Source organism: Ciconia boyciana, chromosome 1 (assembly GCF_034638445.1).
Source record: "Ciconia boyciana chromosome 1, ASM3463844v1, whole genome shotgun sequence".
Taxonomy (NCBI): Eukaryota; Metazoa; Chordata; class Aves; order Ciconiiformes; family Ciconiidae; genus Ciconia; species Ciconia boyciana.
Window position 1 is genome coordinate 109,451,840 of NC_132934.1, and position 18,119 is coordinate 109,469,958.

At 41.0% G+C, this 18,119-nt stretch overlaps 1 protein-coding gene across 2 annotated transcripts in view; it reads right to left on the reverse strand.

Moving 5' to 3' along the window:
- The window catches only part of SAMSN1 (SAM domain, SH3 domain and nuclear localization signals 1), a 161,806-nt gene that overhangs the window by 109,420 nt on the left and 34,267 nt on the right, over positions 1-18,119 (reverse strand). For both annotated transcript variants that reach the window (XM_072851789.1, XM_072851779.1), the window contains exon 2: positions 1,988-2,056. The gene's annotated coding sequence lies outside the window, so the exon portion shown is untranslated. The remainder of the gene's footprint in view (positions 1-1,987; positions 2,057-18,119) is intronic.

Sequence of the window (18,119 nt, forward strand, 5' to 3'; positions counted from 1 at the left end):
CCTAATGCACACTATCATAGAGGGCTCAGCCTTAGATCAGGAGTCCCAGGCACCATCCATATGAAAGTGCAGACAGGGAAGAAGTCTTTCTGTAGCCCACCACTTCCTTTGGGAGCCCTTTTCCCACCCTGCTCCAATGGGAGCTCTTGGGCTTCTCTCTCACCTAACTGTGGCTTCAACACAAGGGGTGGGATGAGCCTTACTCAAGGATCCCCAGCCATAGCCCAGGTGAAAAATTGTTCAGTAAAATAATCATTCTGTAGCCCACCACTTTCCTTGGCATCCCCTTTGCAGCTCTACTCCAGCACTGGACTTTGTCTCTCTCCTAACCTCTCCCCTGAGCTTAGGCTTGGGCTGAGCCTTACTCCAGGACCCTGCTTTCTATTTCTTACTCTACATGATACCATCTAAAGGCTCTCTCTGAAAAACAAAGAAAATTATGTGTAACTATTGTAATTGCCAAGTAAGATTGCATTTTTGTTTTACATGTAAATCATTGATTTTTATAGCTCATTATTTGCTGAATTAAAATAAGAAGCACAGTACATGTTCAACAGACCCTTGTATTGTCAGTTTTAAAACATTATTTTCTTCTGTTTATTTTGAGAGCATGCAAGTTAACTGTTTGAATGCACCAATACTATTAGAGGTCCATAGGCTACTCTATATATCCTGGACCCTTTGTTTCCAGAGGAGTAAAGTTACACCAGCCTCTGCAGCAAATAGCACTGAAGGTATCATATAAGCGAGCTGCATTTCTGACTGACTTTGACTTCCCCACGCACATGACCAAGAAGCTATTGTCAGTAAGGTTAGAAATAGACAGCTTTGGGGATGAATCTGGAACAAGGTATGAACTCGGACGTCTAGCTCTGCAGTGAAACACCTTAGCTATCTCATCAAAAGGTCACAGTTAAATTAACTTTGCTTAATATTTTAAAAAGTATATCCTTATGCTGCATATATTAAATGGTAGTAGATGACATGTAGAAATATAGAAATGAAATTTTTCCTACTATCTTTCTGTATGTAGGAAATCTTAGCATATATACATTATCCTTCTTCTTTTTCCTGTACTTCCTTTCTCTATGTTCATGCACATAAGAAATCCCTTACTAGTTTTAGCTTCATTCTTTTCTGTTATTCTTTGTCATTACCAATCTACCTTAAAACTTGGAAAAAGGCATGTATTACAGTTACTGCTCTGTGTATCCCATACCAACAGAGCAACCTACATCATCAAAACATAAAAGCCGAATGTCGAATGCATGGCATGAACAAACTGAAAAAAGAATAAAGCATTTTCTCTATATTTTTCTGTTTTGATACTTCTAGACTTATTTATCACAATAGAGGAGACCATATTTATACCCTGATAGGTGACTCTTGAATTTACGTGCCCCCTCAAGCTTTAAAGGCAACCATCCTCTTAGCACAGATTTTGACTTTAGTAAAACCTGAAATTAGCAACTATATGAGGCTTTGGACCAAAATGGTTTATTAGTGGTCCATCCCCCACCCTCATCATATCTGAAGAATGTCATGGCCTTACAATGGCACGCTTTTTGAACCCTTTCCAATTTCAGATATTTCCTTTCTCTTTTAATACCTCATTGCTTTTGCATCAATTACAGCCTGACCTAAAGCCACACTGGCAGTGAATGTGATATATAGTAGAATCCATTTAAATGAATTTCTGATGAAAGAATAAAACTGTTAAAAGAATAAATTTACTGCACAGATTTATACAAATCCTGTATATGCACTGAAATCCTCTTAAAGGAAAAACTGATGGAAGATTAAAATGTTAAATGAATTAAAACCCAGCATCCTAGTGAAATATAATGATTATTTGACCTATTAAATGAATAGCTCCACTGACCATATAATGGTAAGTATTCAAATATACGTCAATTTTAAATATGTAATGAAAAAATGTAAAGCAAACAGTGATCAATAGGAATATCTATTAAGACAATAAACTTACAGAATAGCAGTGAAATGTTCTTGAAAGGTCTTTGTTCATCCAGGCATGAAGCTAGCAAGTCCTTCATTTCTGTTGAGGAGAAAGACTTTTAATGATTATTAAAAGTTATGGATTGCACAGCATAAATGTAATTTTTACTTTGCTCAATTTCAACATATTAAAATGTCTGAGACAGCCATTCTCTTCCCTTCCAGCTGGACTCTCCACTTGTGGCAAATTTTTAAGGATCTGTTTTAAAAAAGATGTTGACCAACATCTGCTATTAGGGCTGTCTGTATTCCATTTTATGGAAAGTGTCTTTCAAAACTGTGCCAAATTTGTCATCACCAGTGAAACATACAAAAACATAAATTTTGGGAGCACTGTAACATTTATTTAGCTTTCGTAATTTTAATGTATAACCAAGAACAAAGCATATAGAAGTATTTCTGATAAATATTACGTCCATGTATTCCAATGCTAAAATAAAAATTAAGCATTCTGTCTTTCCCCATCAAAAGCACTCATTTGGTAACACTAAAATCCTGTGAAGTGATCCCATTTTGAAAAAATATATGCTTTATCCATATATCTTGGTTTTGGCCATCTCTTCAAGTAACTGGTTTCAGGTTTAAATCCCAGATTAAACCACTAAAAACGTGCACTCTAAATCCCCTGGCAATGAGTTGAAAATGATTTTATACATCAGCTTCCTACCTGAGAAGAGTTGAGTTCATATTCAGTTTAGGTCATAGGTGAAATGAGTTTGTCAGTCGCAATCTAGTCTGTAATGAATTTATATCTTGATCACAAAATTACTGTACTACCCAATTAAATATTGCCTGAAGGTACTGTTCATTAGAGATGGAGACCCAACAATGGATATTAGAGACTGAAGTGCATTTTCAGTGTATGAAGAACTGTAAATCCCTAGATAGTCCTGTCTTGGTAGCAAGATGCTATGCATGGAAATGGCATCCTTCCTTCTGTCAGGTCAACACATTTGCACCACTTCGTGTTTATATGACCTCACAAATTTCAAAAATTTCATACCAAGAAATACTATAAACCTTGAGTCACAGCCTTCTTTGCAGAAAATGTTTTGTAGAAATTTGAGGGGGTTTTCTTAGTGACTACTCATGCGACTGTGATTATCCTTTTGCCATTTAGCTCAAAGACTGTATTTTTGAAGGATGTATGGATAAGGCAAAGCCTTTATTGGAGGGGTCTGACTGGCAGTGAAGCATGCTGAAAGCTACAACTTCCCTATACTGAGGGAACGAAGAGTACGTGTGAACTGCAGGCCACCAGAAGAATGCACATGTAAGGGTACAAATGTATTGGTCCTTTCTTACAAGAGAAGATGTCTTCTGCCTGTACCCCTCCTGAAAGCAAAACCAGATGGATATGAAAGGCCAGGAGGGATCCTTAAGCCCCCTAGGTGAGGTTAACTTCAAGTCCTTTGTTTCCCTGTGACTCTCCCATGAGCTTCAGAAAAATCTGGGGAGGGGAAAATTTGACTGCCTGACTGGCAAAATGCAAGGAAAATATATCTTGGGAGATTTGATAGTGGAAACCTTTCAAGGGAGAATTTATCCTTGAATTTCCCTTGTTACAAGGGCAATTTCCCCCTTGTCTTCCACTCACACTGAGATCTGGGACTACAGAGAAATTTTTAATTTACCAAAACTCCATCCACCATTATGTTCTGATAATCAAATACACGGTAATAGCCATAAAGAAGAAAGCTGGAAATACTTGTGCAAACACAGCAGTCATCCCTAAAATTGTGTTCTACTGTACCTTAGAGAGCAAAAATGTACACTGAAAATACAAATAGATTATAAAAGGGAGAGATAGAAAATTAACTCCACTAATACAAACATATTGGGTCAGGGTTTTGCAAATTAGAAGTTTAATGAAGAGATGATCACATTTGAACTTTGACGCTCATGTTAAGATAGCCTGTGAGATTACCTTGTTGAAAAATGCAAACTAGTTGAGAGCTGGGAAATAAACAGCTCCTGCTGGCAAGCTGCTAGAGACACCAACCACTGAAAAGAACAGGAGATGACTGCATAAGAAACAGGGGGTATCCAAAACCAATTAGGAGTCAGCAAGGTTCAGGTGAGAAGCTGCATGAGAAATATAGTTACAGAACCCTGTTTTAGTAATGGTTTTACTGGGACAGACAGAAAAAGCACTTTTTCTTAATGACGTAGTGACAAACTAGAAAAAGTGTGGAGCACATTCCAAGAAGCCCTTCAAAGCAAGGATAGAGAGAACACTGCACATACATGCAAGACTTAAATATCTTTTGAGAGATATACGTGTGTTATTAGCTTTATGGGACAGCAGAAAAATGTTAATGTAAGGGAGGTCTTGATTGTTCCGTTGCCATACATTAATAACAGCTTGCATAATCCAATATTCACAGTAAAATATTTGGCTACACTCCAGAGAAAACCACATTTCCACCCTGGTCTCTTGGGAGTCCTCTTCTGAAAGATTCCTCCTTTTTAACAGTTCAGCCCACATCCCTTTCTATTAGTATAAAAAGGAGAGTCAGTTCACCATGATTATCCTTCTGATTGAACACTTGGATCAGGTAGCTGCAACCTGTCCTCTAACCCCTTCTTTGCCAAACTCTTCTCTTAAATCCTTGCTTGTCGCAGTGGCGAAAAAGACTGAATCAACACAAGAAGGACTTAAACATCTTTTAGCTTCAGGAAAAGAAATAACTGAATCAAGATCTGAAGCTATGAATGATGTTTAGTGGGTTAATCTGATTTAATCCAAGAAAATCAGACTCAAGCCATGCTCATTAAGAGGACTTTAATTTTGTTTTGTGCTTTTTAAACAACCTAGGAAACATCTGACCTCCCTGCCAATAATTTCTCTGTACGATTTATAAGCATTTTTGAAGGTGCTGATTACAGTGCTGAATGTCAATAGGATTCTATCTAATATTAATGTTATTACTATTGCTGTAGTACTTAAAGCAGTAATTATGGAGCAAGGCCTGACTGGACTATGGGCTACACAGATCTGGAGTAAAAGACAGTTACTCTCACAAGGACAATATGAGAGACATCAATAGTTAACATGCATCTACACAAGGAAAATGTGAAACAGTGCTGGTCAGCATGACAGGGGGGAGTTGGATCACCAATGTCTTCATTGACAAGGAGAATTTTAAGGAAGATTTGAAGCACAATAAGATAATGAACATGACAATTTTTCAGATATTTATTGGGATCGTTGCCCAAGAATGAGGGCCATCATGAGAAAGGTTTGATATATTTGATACTTGGTATGAGTGTAATTGATGTGTCAAGAAGAATGAACCCTGAGTAACAGTCCTGGGCACTTCCGAGAGAAAAGGTTTTAGGAAGTTCAGTGGGAGAGATCTGATGGAGCTAGAGGGGAAGAAAAGTGAGGATATAACTGGAAAAGTAGACCTTCAGAGTTCTAAATAGCACCTTCAGTTACACAGAAATTAAAAGGAGAAAGAAAATGGAGGAGGTACTTGGAAAGGCACATGAAGCTAAGGGTGCATATGCAATTTGTATTAAGATAGGAAAGACTGAAGTATGATTATACTGTGAAGAGAAAAGCTCGAGCATAGTAAGAGAAAGGACAGGGTAAAGGAGGGAAAGTATACAGATACAAGGCAGATTAAGGACAAAATAGGATGGTATTGAGGCAACTGGAGGTGATTAGAGAAGGAGCATGACTCAGGAACTTGCACCTGAGTCAGGGGAGAAGATGACACTTGCAGAACCATTACAAAGACTGTAAGGCAATCTGGGATGGGGCAGGGAGGTCAAATGGTCATTTCACAGGAGAAAGGCATATACAGTTTTCACTGGAATAAATTGCTGTCAACACATGCAGTCAAGAGTAGGGCTGTAGAAGGTTTCAAAAGGGGATGCAAGGTGGGAAAAACGTGACTGATGTTGTAGGCATGGGGTTCAGCTGAGCTGAAAGAGAAAAACTGTTTAGTCAGGAAGACTGTAGAACGGAAATAGAAGAGCAAGTCTTGCAGTGGGGGGGAGACAGGTGTGGAGAAGCAGCTTTCATTGAAACACTGCAGTGTATATGCACAAGTGCAAGAAGTTGAATGCTGAAAGTGATTCCGAGTTGCAGCTTAGTGGGGCAGACCACGCAATTAGAGAACACATCGAAAGAACTAATGGTAAAAGAGAATGGAAAGAAAACAACACATCAATGTGTAAGTTAAAAAAACCAAACGAACAAACGAGACCCCCCCTCCCCCGAAAAAAACCCACCCCCCCCCAAACCAGAAAAAAGCCTGAGAGTGGATGAGAAGTTATCTGCTATTGGCTGTAAGAACCAATGGGGAAAAAGATCAAGCAAGAAGGCCTGTGGGTGACACTGGCCTCAGTATCTTGAGAATAAATACTTTCATACCATGTGTTCTCCAGGGTGGAGAAATTCCACACTTCAGATCAATTCTATTGATGCAGAACAGGAATGTGTAATGACTAAATGATTTGTGTGAGGTGACACAGAAATCAGAGCCAAACATTGACCCCAAGACCCCTGAATCCCAGGTCAGACAGTTTGTGAGCTAAGAACTGTCTGTTGGCTGGTACGGACAGAAGTCTGACATCCCCCTACTCTCTGCCAAGCCTCTCTTTCCTTTCCCAGTATAGCTCTATTAATGGAAGGGCATCTTTATTAAGATGCTACTCAAGCTAAACTGCAGATTATGTCTCAAAATATTTTGCCTTTCTCAGTTTTTTGCATTCACTATGAACTCTGAAATGGTAGGAACAAAGGCACACTCAGAAATGGCTCGGTTTTTTAATCTGCTGATAGGTGGGCAGAGGAAAGCAAACTATGCCCATCTCATCATAGAGTTTAATGCTTCCCATAGCACAGAGAAACCAAAGGTAAAAATTCACTACTCGTGAAGTATCTACCTATGCCGACAGCTAATTTAGGCCCAATATACATGCTATGCAGAGAGAATAAATTCTTATGACACATCAAGTCTGGAATCCAGGGCAACCTGGTAGTGATATTGAAGCAACACACTGTTTGCATACTGATTTCTGTGGTACTGCTCTCTGTTTTGAAAAAACAAATTTATGCACTGGGAGCATAGGTGTCATATCCAAATAAATGAGGAAATCCAGCCAGAGTGACTAGTTTGTTAACAGCTTATTCTATAGCTGGGGAGAGACGTCTTTTAGGGTTTTGGGGTTTGGATTCTGTTCGTAAAACAAAAGTTAGAGATACGCTTCTTGTTCTTTTTTCAGATTTTGGAGATTTAAAATATCTCCTCATCTATTTTTATAGATTCTGTGTACCCTGTGGAGTCATTTCATGTATAATTTTGATCTACTGATAGTTCACTGAACATTTAGAAACAACATAATTCAGTAGCTTCTTATTTTTCATTTGAAGGATCTTTGAGACTTTTTATCTGTTTCTTAGCTAAGTACGTCTTTAGCCCCATGTGTTCAGAATTTTGAGAGTTGCTTTTAATAGATCTGATCTTGCATGCACCTCATCTGCAGAACTCCTCCTCAAGAAATCTACAGCACAATAAGTAAATAAAAGAAATTCACCTCAGTATATCTCCTCAGTGGTTTTGCATGACTTTTACTTCACCTCTTGAACCTTTTCAACACACTGTCAAACTGACTGTGCTCTCTGCTTATCTGAGATTACTTTCTCCCCACTGAAATGCAGTTCATTACTTTCTTCAATGGAATTCTAAATCTGTTCTCTAATAGATTTCTAATCCTTAGCAAGCCCACGCATTACAAAGCAACCACTGTGCTTGCCATATGGTTAACCTGATTTTTAGTGACCCTGCCACATAATTTTCATTAAGTGCATGTGATTAGGAAAATACCACACCAACAAGAATGTGATTCCCCTTTCCAGCTTTCCCTTATTATTCTGAGGAGATTCTGATTGTCACACACCCTCCAGTCTCTACAGAGAACTGTGATTGTTTCCCCTCTGAAATCTCCTGTTCTTACTTTTAAATATGTTCAAGAGCATCATAAGACCTTGCTTCTCAAGCTGAGAGTAATGGGTGCATTGTTCCCTGGGTGTTTGTAGTTCACTTGCTTGTAGAAGAATCAATAGATCAATACACTTTTGATCTATTCCAGTAAGGATGGCACTATAATACAAAGCATGTTTCCATACTAGCAGACTGTTAAAATAACAATGTTATGTGTTATTTTTATCTTATTTCTGACCATGCAAAACGTTCTGACCACTTGTGATCATAAATAATCTTGTGCAGCTTTTCACAGCAATAGAGGACTTTGTCAAAATGTCCTTGGAGAATTCTTGCTTATGTAACTGTATATCACCTCTCTGTATACTTATTTCACCAACTGTGGGTTTCTATCTCATGTCCTGTTCCAAGGTGTCCTGAGATTATACTGAATATTTTTCAATAGCAGCAACTGTTAACCTCCAAAGTACAGGAATTTCTGTGTTGGAAGGAGAAAAAAAAAATACACACATCAGAGGATAGTGATGCTTAAGTATCTGTTGCAACATGAACACAGTAGTGAATCTGAACAATTTGTCTGCTTAGTATTCAAAGAAAATGAAGTATCTAAAAATACAAATGAAGGATGTTTAGAATGACCACATTTAGCAAGGGTTTTGAGATCTTTGGGTGGAAGATATTATATGAAGTTTTCATGTTCTGTGTTATGTTTTCTTTGTTGATTTATTATGGCGTGGAGTTTTTTTGAAGTAATTATTTTAATATTTATTTTAGACATACTTCCCAATGTTAGGCTATACCAGGAATCTTGGTGATGAGTCCTGCTGAAGAAAGACATTTAGAAAGTAGTTATTAAGTACTTAGGTAGGTGAATATATTGTTCTTTTCACAATTAAAACATACAGAACTTATCGTTTTCAATTAATATTCTGTTACCATGACAGAACAACTGCCCCTTATCTTGTATATACACTGGAGTCAGGACTAACAGCCCCAGAGTAACGGTGGCAAGAATCAATCATGGGGAGTGCACAGACAGCTGAGAAGAGGCATGACAACAGTTCCAAAGCAATGATACAAACATGTGATGAGGCAGTGCTTGAATAAACTTCTCTCAGCATTTTTTTGCATCATCAGCTATTTATTTCAATATTCTGTATGTCATCAGTACTTTGGCAGACAGCCCATTTTATTCATTTTAATACTCCTTTTGTATAAACAGCACATATAAAAGCTCAGTTTTGGAAGACCTCATTCATCTTCACTTGTTAAAGGCTGGTTTGTCAAAATGTACTTGGTAGCTGCATCATTTGTGTTATGAAATCATCCCAACTTGTGATGGTAAAAGTCATAAGAATTCAAATAAAGGTGCTATAAATTTTACATTTATATGTTTGACCAATAATTTTGCAGTGGAAAAAATATCTGGGTCATCACTTCCAGAGGCACAAGAGTCTGTGTTTCCATACCTGGTCAACATTAGAACGCGTTCCAGTGCCTGCTCGCATGGTGTTTTCCCTGCTGACATAACTAGCCAGACAGGACAAAACTGTAAGTGTTATAATGAGACACAGTGATTTCCACGTGGGAGTAGGGCTGATAAGCATACAATACAAATCTTAGACAGTTTTAAACTACCTTCTTTTGGCTCAAGCAAACCACCAGTGCTTTTATTATACCCTCTTGATTTAGCTGGTTTTGTTGAAGGGACAGGCTCTGACCTGCTACGACCAGAGGCCTCAGTGCTGTAAACAAGCTGCATACAGGCTTTTAAAGATGCTCCCAGTTTGGGAACATGTACCAAATCTATGTCAGCAGCTTGTTTACCTGTAACTTCAGTGTGTGAAAACCAGCCCCAGACCATTTGAAGTGGCTCATTTCCATATATTAAAGTGAGATTGAAAACTAGCAATGACACAATTCTTTCTGTGCCTTTGAATTGACTATTGATCTCAGCAAATAGCTCTGACTGTAGTGAAGGAGGTTCTGGCATTAAAATCTGGTTATTGAGAACCACCTCCTTTAGAGAGATAACATTCTTCTGTCCCTCCTTGGTTCATTAACACTTCAGTGAACCCAGCCGGGACAAGGGCTTCCAGAGCCCTTTCGGAAAAATTTTTGGCTTTCAGGACCTGACATTTCCCAGTTGGAACTGTATCTGTTTCTATGAAAATTGAAAAGCAGGTGTATCTCATGGCTATTAAATCCTTATTTTTTGATGTGCATCCATCATTCATGCTGGTGACCTAATCCCTGTGAATTCAATGTGAGAGAAGGAAAGAAGACAATTCACAGACCCTAAAAGACCCACACACCAATTCAGAAGTCTTCCACTATGATCCTTGCAGATGAGTTAAAATGTGAATTATTTGCCTGAAAAAATTGACAAATAATTTAAAGTAAGGAACAGCTGAGAAAACTGTGACCTCTTCCACAGACAGTTCATGAAGAAATGAACAGAAAAAGAAACATTCATAATTTACATTGTTCATGAATAATTACTCATCCAGCTCTCTTTTCTGTCCATCCACTGCCAGTGAGGAACATGCCATAACCACAACCACATGTTTTTCTCTTTTAATAATTTTATTTCCTATGTTCTTCAGAAATGTTGTCAGATTTGTAACCGGTGCAAGTAGGTATCTCTCGCTGACTTCAATTGAGTTATGTGATTTATACCATCCAAGGACCTATCTCCAGCTCTACTTCTCTCCCTTTTTTCTTCCTTTACTTGCATGAAGAATTTGTTAACTCACATACACAATCCCACTGAATTATTCACCAGGATAAGTGGAGGTTACATGATTAGGCTCTCTGAATCAGACTTCTGATGTGACTTTAGTTACAGAATTTCTTTTTTTTTTTTTCCAAAAAAGTTTATGGAAAAGGAGATGCATACTGCACAAGCATATTCTAAATAGCCATAACCAGCTGTTTGTCCTTCCTTTTTCTCCTTTTGCTCTATATCCAGCCCTCCTGACTGATGGCAGCTGTGTGTGTGGAAGCATTTAGATTCACCTAGAACCTAGAAGAAAAAGGATCCCTTGAGTCCTACATATTTAATTTGAGGCCTTGAGCTTTGTGGATATCTCAATATACTCAAACTGTGGTACACTCTGGAAGTCATGGCTCACCTCACTATCTCTCTGTATCTCTGGACAGCTGATAAATACATGTAAGACACTCACAGCATCAGTGCTCCTTGCAGGACTTTCTTTCCCTTCCTAGGGAGCATGGCAAACACAACATTCATAAAATGGATGCCCCCTTTCCCATCATGCCTACTGACACCGTATCTGCCAGCATATATCATTCAGACCCATAGCACTGTTGCCACCTGACCCCTAAAGAGGACACAGCAGCCTGGGTTCAAAACTACAAAATGCTGCCAGCTGCAGTCAGCTGAGCTCAAGACGTATTTCACCTGCAACATTTGATGCCCTTCCTCCTCATTTAAGATGCATAAAACCTCCTAATAAACTTCACTATGAGAGACAGGACTTTTATCTAACTCTCTTGGGAGAATTATCCATCACTTGGAGTCTCTGAAAACAGCCTGTCCTATAAGGCACTAAAACATCAAGAGATGGTGAGCCCACTGTCCATAGGTCTTGCAGGAGTTACTGAAACTCACTTCTCAAAGTAGTGCCTTGATTTCTTTCCCTCCAGCATTACCTTTGGTGATATTGTTCAGGGAAGAGGATCACTGGATTAACAGGTTATACAGCCAGGAGCTGCTTGGAGAAACTGAAATACAAAGCTGAGCTCCAGACCCTGAGTTGCAGGTGAAGCCTCCTCACTGAGCTAGGGCAGTTTTAAGATCTCTTGAAGCTATGTTGAGTTTTTTTATGTCAGCGTATCTTAGAGCTATTTTAAATTGGAGTCTGCCAAAACCTCCAAGGGACCATTATGACAGAGATTACCAATGAATAAAGATTTCTGGTATGTCCCCTTTATAATACTTGCTGCAGGGTTGTAGGATGAAAATTAAGGACACTACCTCCTTAAAGCTCCCACGTTTTCTGACTTTTCAGATAATCTTTCTCTTCTCCAAATCCCTTTCTTGTTTTATCTCATTTCCCCTGGCTCCTTCCATTGGCTTCACCCCTGGTTTGTTCTATAATCTGCATCCTTCCCTGCTCATCCTGCCCTCAGCAGCTCCATTTCTCACTGAAAGCCCTCTCCAGCACTAGCTTTCAGCTTTGCCAGGTATGCTTTAGGCCACTGTCAGCTTTCCTCACACTCAAGCCTCATCTTTCTCCCTGCTCTCCATGTCTTCCCCCTCCCCCATCAAGTACTATGAGCTGCTATAAATTTTCGCATGTATTTTCTTCCTTCACAAGCTTCTTCAATATATGAACTGTAGTTTCTTTCACTTCATCCATAAGTATTTTCAATAACCTCTATTTCCTCTTCCCAGACTGTTTGCACCCAGCAGATGCTCTCTTCACCATCTAGAACTATTTCTCCTCTGAATTGTTCTTCATCTTTTTTCTTCTGTAGTGATCTTTGAAATTATCAGTTCTCTTGAAACACTCCTTTATAGCCCTGCTGTCTTCTACAATTCCAGTTTTATTTAATGGATGGGATGGTGTTGGTATAGTCTCTATAAACCTTTAATTTACCTGTACCATTCATGTTTCAATGACCTCAGTTCTGTTCAACAACACTGTTTCCAATGAAAAGTAATATCCTGAAGCATGCACTGTACTTACATTTTTCTTCAAAGGTAGTATCTCAGCTGTAGAGCCAAGCACGTTTTCACATTCCCTTTGACATTAGAGAAGCTTTCACTCCCATTCCATGTCCCGTGATCTAAAAGTACTCTCTCTCTTCCTCACTTTTTTTTACTTTTTGTTTGGCTATGGCTGTCCTTGGAGAAAGTTGTCCCAACAAACACCAAATTAAACACAAGTCACACCAGCAAAAATACGAAAATCACAGAATCATTAAGGTTGGAAAAGACCTTTAGGATCATCAAGTCCAACCACAAACCTAACACTACCAAGACCACCACTACACCATGTCCATAAGCACCTCATCCAAACGTCTTTTAAATATCTCCAGGGGTGGTGACTCAACCACTCCCTGGGCAGCCTGTTCCAATGCTTGATAACCCTTTCCGTGAAGAAATTTTTCCTAATATCCAATCTAAACCTCCCCTGGCGCAACTTGAGGCCATTTCTTCTCATCCTATCACTTGTTACCTGGGAGAAGAGACCGACCCCCACCTCTCTACAACCTCCTTTCAGGTAGTTGTAGAGAGCAATAAGGTCTCCCCTCAGCCTCCTTTTCTCCAGGCTAAACAACCCCCATTCCCTCAGCCGCTCCTCATAAGACTTGTGCTCTAGACCCTTCACCAGCTTCGTTGCCCTTCTCTGGACATGCTCCAGCACCTCAATGTCTCTCTTGTAGTGAGGGGCCCAAAACTGAACACAGTATTCGAGGTGCGGCCTCACCAGTGCCGAGTACAGGGGGACGATCACTGCCCTAGTCCTGCTGGCCACACAAATAAAGCAGACAAATCCCTGCTTACTTAGATACATTAAAAAAAAAAAAAAAGAAAAACAAACCAAAAACCCAACAAACCAACCACTAAATGACAAAAATACCCAAGGAATTCTGTGTGCCCCATGTATCTTAGCTCCTTCTGAAGCCCTCTCTCATTTGCAATGGCAAAATACCTTACAGTAGCTTCCCAAAGGTTAACATAATGCTGCAGTAATATTTTCTTTCCTTCCTTCAGTGGATTTATTTTGTCAATGACTGTTGTCTGCCTCAGCAAAACAGCTTCATCTCTCTTCTCTATTTAGCTCATGTGGGGCTGAATCCTGCAGTACTAGTCCCAGTGAAATTGGCGGGAGTGCTGACTCTGTAAGAACCAGATGTGTCCCATTGAATAATTATCCAGGGCTGAACGAACTCCCAGAAGTTGTGTGTTCAGACAAGCGTTCGCATCTAAAGGTTGTTAACCAAAGCAGGAACTCCACTAAAACAACATTCCCTGCTGCCTCCCAATAATGCCATCACTGACGTCTTCAAATAAATATTTCCTAAATATTTATTTACTTCAAATAAATATATTAATATTATTTTTTAATATAAATATTAAAAAACAGATTGAGATAAGATTTCAACAGACAAGTGATCCAGTATTATTCAACAGAAGATTGGAGCACTAAACTTTTCCCAACTGTAAGTCAATTTGATTTTTAAACAGAGGTCAGCTGTTTTTTTCTGCTGTAGAAATACATGCAAAAATTCCTAGTAGAAACTCACTTTCTGAAGTTTTAATAAACCAAAGTATGTCAGAGGCATAGGAAAGTGGAGCTCTTATTAACCACAGCATTTAGCAATTTAGCTATTAGAGTAGTATCTTATTGCCGCCTAGTTGCTGCCTTATTGCCACCTAGTTTCTAACTTATCTTCCACATTTTTGTTTCCAGCCAGTGCAGATCCATTCTGTGAGAAAATGGGTGAGAAAATTTATTCTCCTGGTGAAATCACTGAAGACTTAGTGTCTCATTTTAGTAAGAATTTAAAATTTACAATTAAATTGGGTGTTAAGGTCAAAAGCAGTCTTCAAATTTTAAAATGTCCTTTCTGGTAAAAAATAGCATGAACTGTGCAAAACCTAAAACAGTCAGAAAATGTTTCAAAGATACTTTGACTACCATCTTAGTGATGATGAAACTCACTGGTAGATAAGGGTGCCATTCAGTTTTTTTCCTTGTTCTCGTAGGAGATGAAATCCAACAACCCAGCAGAAGAACCCTGTGCTGCCAGTGAGATAGGGGAGAATATGGAGAAAGAAGGTCTAAAATTCTGGAGATTCATCCAAGGAACAAAATTCCTTTTGTAGCCTTTCTGGACAGGACCCACTGTTTCCCAAAGCATGAGGCAGTGGGCTAGTCATTTGAGATTGAACATTGGTGCAATACACTTTTGCTCAGGGAAGAGGGACTTTACACCTGAGAATACCTCTTTCCAAGTGAGAAAGAGAAACAGGGCAAAAATATAGTGTTCATTAAAAGAGTCCCTCTGGGCTGTTTCCTAAAGGAATCTGCTTGTAAATTAATGTCTTTTGGCTCTGCCTTGCCACCCTGAGTCCAAGTGGACATTGTGCTGCAAACCAGAGATTCCTCCAACTGCCACAGCTCTAGTTAAGCTGATGCCTGAGTAATAGTATCAGAGAAAGATGATACAGGACAACAACCCCTGTTGTCAGAAGCTCCACGTGGCAAGGAAATAAAGTAGTATTTTTTTTTTTGCACTCAACTTTTTATTTCATTACTGTCTTTCCTGCTAAACTCACAGGGTGTATGGGTCTGAGCCTGCCATAGGTTCTGACTTGGCTTCGGCCAGGTACATTGGATTCGTTAAACCCAAATATTTAAGCCCACAGAAAACCTGGGAAAGTCCAAACTTATGAACACGTTCATAATTTGGGAGCCATCCTGTCGTGCGTGTCAGGGGCCTGAGAGTATCCCCCTGCCCCCCACCAGGGCTCGGGGCCCGCTCCGAGCTGAGGCGGCCTCGTCCCTCCAGGGCTCTGGGCGCACCCACAGACAGGGCCCCTCCTGGGAGCCAGGGCAGCTCGGGAGCCTTGGGGCAGCCCCCGTGGCATGCAGCTCTGGGGGCGGGCCGTGCACAGCCCAGGGGCCAGGCCCTGCAGGGCCGGCTCAGGGGTTGAAAGTGCTGAAGCTCACTCTCAGGGTGCAGTGTATCCGGGGTGGCCTGCGGCCGTGGGGCTGTCAGGGCATTGCAGTGCCCTCCCTCTGAGGCCAACCAGCCCCATCCCACAGCTCCGCAAGGTGAGCCGGGCCGGGCACCGGACGGTAACCAGGATGGCCGCAGCCCAGCCACCCCCAGGCACCACCGCAGGCCCCAGGCTCAGCTGAGAAGGCAGCCCCTTGGACTAGATAGGGCTGGGGCAGGGCTGCGTCGGGGCTGGAGGTCAGGCCTGGTCCAGGCTCAGCTGAAAGCCCTCCCAGTGCTGGGGTCGGCCCCGGCCACCTCCTGCCCGCAGTGCGAGGCTGTCTGGCCATGCTCACCATGGCCCCAGGGGAACAGGCCTGCCCACCGCAGCATGCCCTGAGCTGGCCTCCAGCCCCAGCGAGGGGACACCGCCAGCGCCCTGACAGCAGGATCCCAGTACAGGGCGTAATTTATTATCAGATGGAAATTTTGTACGAAAAGATATGACAATACAATAGGGCAAGGCTGCTTTTGCAATGTTTATCTGACTGGGGGGAAAAAAAAGGAAAATAAAAAAGCATTGCTGAGGGTTTGTTAGGCAACTGCCAAAGCAGGTTGCATTTTTTATGTCTATTGCTCTGACTTTTAAAGTGTTGGTAACACGAGGACCAGGGGCAGCTCTTACCTTGGCGTCAGTGGTGTCCATCCCACCAGGACTTTATAACCCTTGGTAAAACCTTCCTGAGTCCCATGTCCCTCCTGCACCAAGCGCAGCAGCACACATGCTGGCACCACAGAACAGGGCTCCCGCTCCATGGCCTGCGGTGGGGACGCCCACTGGCTAAAAGTCATGAGAGCTGCCACCAACAAAGACAGCTTCAGAAAGACAATTGGACATTTTGCACCATCAATAACCCTGCCACAGCCCCCTTCTGACCCGTCAGTTGACTGGCAGTCTGTAATTGCACTTGGATTAAAACTTACAGGAGCTCTTTGATTTTCTTTTTTTTCTGAAAATCTCCATAAGGAAGCTAAAAAGGTAAAAAGCAAAACAGAACAAATTCTGCAGGGAGACTCAAATTTGTTCTGCTGACAAACCCAAGAGCTTATTACTCCCAAGACTGTCAGATGCTGCAGTGGGAGGGAGCAGGAGGTGGTCTTCACATCGTTAACAACATGCCCCAATGCAATTTGTATTGGGACAGGTGAGTTATAACTAGAGCTTGGGTTTCAGATGAGACGTTATCGATCCCGCTCTGGCTTACCTGAAAAGCAGGGGCTAAGAGCTGCACTGCCATGGAGAAATAGGTCAGCATGGAAGAATGAGGCTTTGATGTTATCCTGATCAAAATGGCATCCCAGCCGCAGCGAGCAGGGGAAGGGGAAGGCTAGGTGGCCGGAGCGAGTGGTTGTGACTCAGGTTCATTCTCCAATCTCTTTCTGGGGCAGGGTTGGTATAATCTAGCCCTTAATATGCAAGTTCCTAGTGGAGAGTACTATAAATATGGAACATCAAAATGTCATTTACACAGTCACTTTAAACAGGTATGTCCCATCACGCTCTTCCTTCTGTGCAGGAAAGATAATAATCTGTTAAACTTTCTCCTGGAACCATATTTTAGCATTTTAATTATAGACCCAACACATGCACTAAACACACTCTCAATAAAGGTCACACCTTAATAAAGTCAGTACAGCATGCTTCTGTAACCCAGCAAGGTCACTACCTGAGAGGAATCACCAACAAGGCAACTGGCTTACAGCCAGGACAACCAGCAAAGTTACCGGGGCTATTTCAGGAGGCCACTGCTGCTGTTGGCCAGCAGAAAAGTGCAGGGAGGCAACGTGCTGCCCCTTATCTACACCAGTGTTCATCCACAGGAGAGCAAAAGAATTTAAATGTAATTATTATTTCTTTCTAATGGAGGGCTGCTACTGGTCTGAACATTATTCACTGGGTTATTCCTGGTGATGGGTGCCGTGGAGGAAGCCTATGCCTTTCTTCCTCCTTTGAGTACTATCTCCCTCTGCTGTCCTGCCGCAGCTCTGCGCTTTGACTCCAAAAGGTGACCTCTAAGGTGTAACCAAAATAAGTAAGCAGAAAACTTGGACAAATACCTTGTAAAATTTTTGCTTAACACTATTTGGTTTCATCAGAAACACTTTAATGTCAGGAAGGGTCAGTCCCAAACACTGGAGGCTTTCCAGTGGAAAATACATAAATAAAGAACGGCTGGGAAATACATCTTCTCCTTACAGAGCTGCCCAATCAGGTTTCCATTACTAGTAAGAAGTAATAAGCAGTAACGGCTTCTTCTCTGGGAGGGAAGTAACATGAATTTCTAAGCAGCAGAGATACTCTGAAGAGAAGTGAATACAAAAAGTGTTCTCAGCTTTTGCTTTTTGATGGAAAGAAAACATGGGGCCAATGTCTGACCAAGGCAGGGG